Raw genomic sequence first — 3,024 nt, 5'->3', positions numbered from 1 at the left:
GTGGTGGTGGTGGTGGTGGTGGTTGCAGTGATTGTATTTTTGTTGCCACTTTGCATGTCATTGCTCTTATCACTTCAGCATTTAGTCTTATTGTTGTTGATGTTGTTGTTGTTGCAGCAGTCGTCATCATCCTTGTTGTCATCGTCGTCGTCACTTTTTCTGGGTGCGTTGTTGCTGATGTTCTTATTTCTGCCTTTGGTGTTGCTGTTTTTAATAACTTTCTGTTCCCACTGAATGTTGTTATTGTTGTTGTCATTACTGATCGACAGGTTGTTGCTCTTACAAAACCTCTCGCCACTTTTCGTCCTCAATAAGTAACTGTCAAAGCAACGATGTCCTGTTGTCTCGTGGGGGGTGACTGGGAGAGGTGGACGTTTTTGCTTTGCTAAGCAAAAGCTCCAAAGCAAATGACTGACTCAGCGTTAATGCTAGTACGACAAGCAGGATTACCTTCCACTATTCCCCACTATACGTCAAAGAGAAAATTGTTGACATTTTTAGTAAAAAAATATTTGTTTGCACGTTTGGTATGACGAGGTAAAACAGCTTAGGTCTCATTCAATTAAGAGGGCACAAGGCCAGCAATTTCAAGTGAGGGATATATCGTTTACATCGACTCCACTGATCAGTTGGTACATATTTATCGACCCCGAAAAGATGAAAAGCAAAGTCAACCGCGGCAGAATTTGAACCCAGGGCATGAAGATGAACATAATGCCCTAAGCATTTTGACCAGTATGCTAACAATTACGTCAGCTCGCCGGCTTAATGCTTTAAACAATATTATTTTCAAATTTTGACACAAGGCCAGCAATTTCGGGGATGGGAGAAAGTTTTGTGCACTGACCCCAGTACGAACTGGTACTTATTTTATCGATTTCCGAAAGGATGAAAGGCTAAAATCAACCTCGGTAGAATTAGAACACAGATCGTAAAAACGGGTGAAATGCTGCAAAGTATTTTGTCCGGCGTTCTAAGGATTCTGCCAGCTCGTCTCCTGAATACCATAAACAATATTATCAAACAAAATTCTAAATTTTATCAGAAAATTAATAAAGTACGGTGCAAAATTAGAGGCGTTGATGTTCATAATTAAAGGAACTCACTAACAATTTGGTGGGAGGGGTTTCGATATCATCAGCCCCAGTGATTAACTGGTACTTGTTTTATCGATCCTGAGAGGATAAAAGACAAAGTCGACCTCGACGAATATGAACTTAGAAAGTAAAGACGCACGAAATGCTGCTAAGCATTTTGTCCGGCCCGCTTTGGCCTATATAGAGATGACACTTCAACAATCTCTAGAGGCGTGAACAGGCACACCTTGGACAGGATTATTCTTTGGCTAATTTCTTGAGGATGATGGTATTTCATAGAATCAGTCCTCTTATGTGCTTTTCCCTTGTCTGTTGACCTTTCTGGTGTATGAGGGCGTTTGATACGGATGCCCTCATCTGTACCTCATGCCGGGCCACTGGTTCATCCGGTATGGACGAGAAGAATATTTCCAGTACCTTTTTGAAGATATCTACAGTGTGTAAATTTCTTAATTTTCGCGGCAGGGCATTGAAGAGCTGTGGGTCTTTAAATCCACTTTGCTGTGTACCGTTCAGTAAGTCATCTTCTTCTAGGAACATTAACTGTTTCTTTTCGATAATTCGTTCTATAATATAATACAATTCAATATGATGTAATATAATATAACACAATATAATATATAAAATAATACAATATGATATAATACATATGATATGTTTCAGTACCTGGTCCTGAATTTAGAAAAAGTACAATAAAGAGGCGTCCAGTTCGGGCAGTTGAATAAGCCTTAATGCCGAAATTAAGTGCTAGCCATTCCAGAATTTTCTGTGTAGATTATTAGATTTCTGTCGAATCTTCGCTCCAGGGAGTAAAGTCGTAGTTTTTACGTCTCTCCCTGTAGTTCATCTCCAACACTGTTACAAACCTTTTTAGTGTAGTTGTTTTGGACCGCTTCAAGCCCTGCTGTTAGTATGGCACTATGAGGAAACCATAGCTAACAGCATTATTCCAGGCACCTGAGAACCAAGATCCTCCACAGAGCCAGCATAAATCCTTAGTCTTTTGTCTCAAGGGACCTTGGTATCCATTCTGCCAGTTGTCTGCATTTTACTGCCATCTTGGTAGTGTGCTTATGAAATGATACATCATTGCGCGTACTGATCCCCAAGTGTCTCAATGCTCATGATTCTAATACTGCGGTGCCTTCGAGCTCTGCATATGCAGGCTGTGGTACATTTTTTGAGCTGATAGCGCAGTATTTGAAATTTTCCAGCATTAAAATGCATGTCGTTCATTTCTGCCCACTTGTATGTTGCTGTAAGCTTGCAACATCGTCTGGATTCTTTATTGCCTATGATAGTCTTGTATCATCGGCGTAGCTAGTGACGGTAGCTCTCAGAGTGACCGTGGGAATGTCTAAGAGAGCTGTTATAAACAGTAATAGCCGCAAGATAATTTTCCAGTGGGACGCCACTTAGAATTTGTGTTTTCTCACAGAGGACAACTTTGGCTGCAACTGCCTGATTTCTATCTTTTGAAAAGTCATGCAGTCACTCTCCCTGTTTCCAGCTATGTCAAGGTCTCACAGCTTGGGAATTATCATACCATGACCTACATTATCAAAGGCTTTTGCAAAATCAAGATATATCACATAGACATCTGAATGTTCAAGCAGTTGTTTCAAAACCCAGTCATAGTGTTGTAAGAGCTGTGTGAGATAGCTTCTTCCTGGACTGAAGTCATGCTGTGTACCGTTCAGGAAGTCATCTTCTTTTAAGAACATTAACTGCTTCTTTTTGATGATTCATTCTATAATAAAATACAATTCAATATAATATATAATATAGTATAATATAATATAACATAATATAATATAACACAATATAATATATAATATAATACAGTATAATATATATGATATAATATGTTTATATGATATAGTATACTACAATATCGTATAATATAATGTGTATATGTATATATATA

This window comes from Octopus bimaculoides, chromosome 2 (genome assembly GCF_001194135.2).
Source record: "Octopus bimaculoides isolate UCB-OBI-ISO-001 chromosome 2, ASM119413v2, whole genome shotgun sequence".
Taxonomy (NCBI): domain Eukaryota; kingdom Metazoa; phylum Mollusca; class Cephalopoda; order Octopoda; family Octopodidae; genus Octopus; species Octopus bimaculoides.
This window is presented reverse-complemented; position numbering follows the sequence as displayed.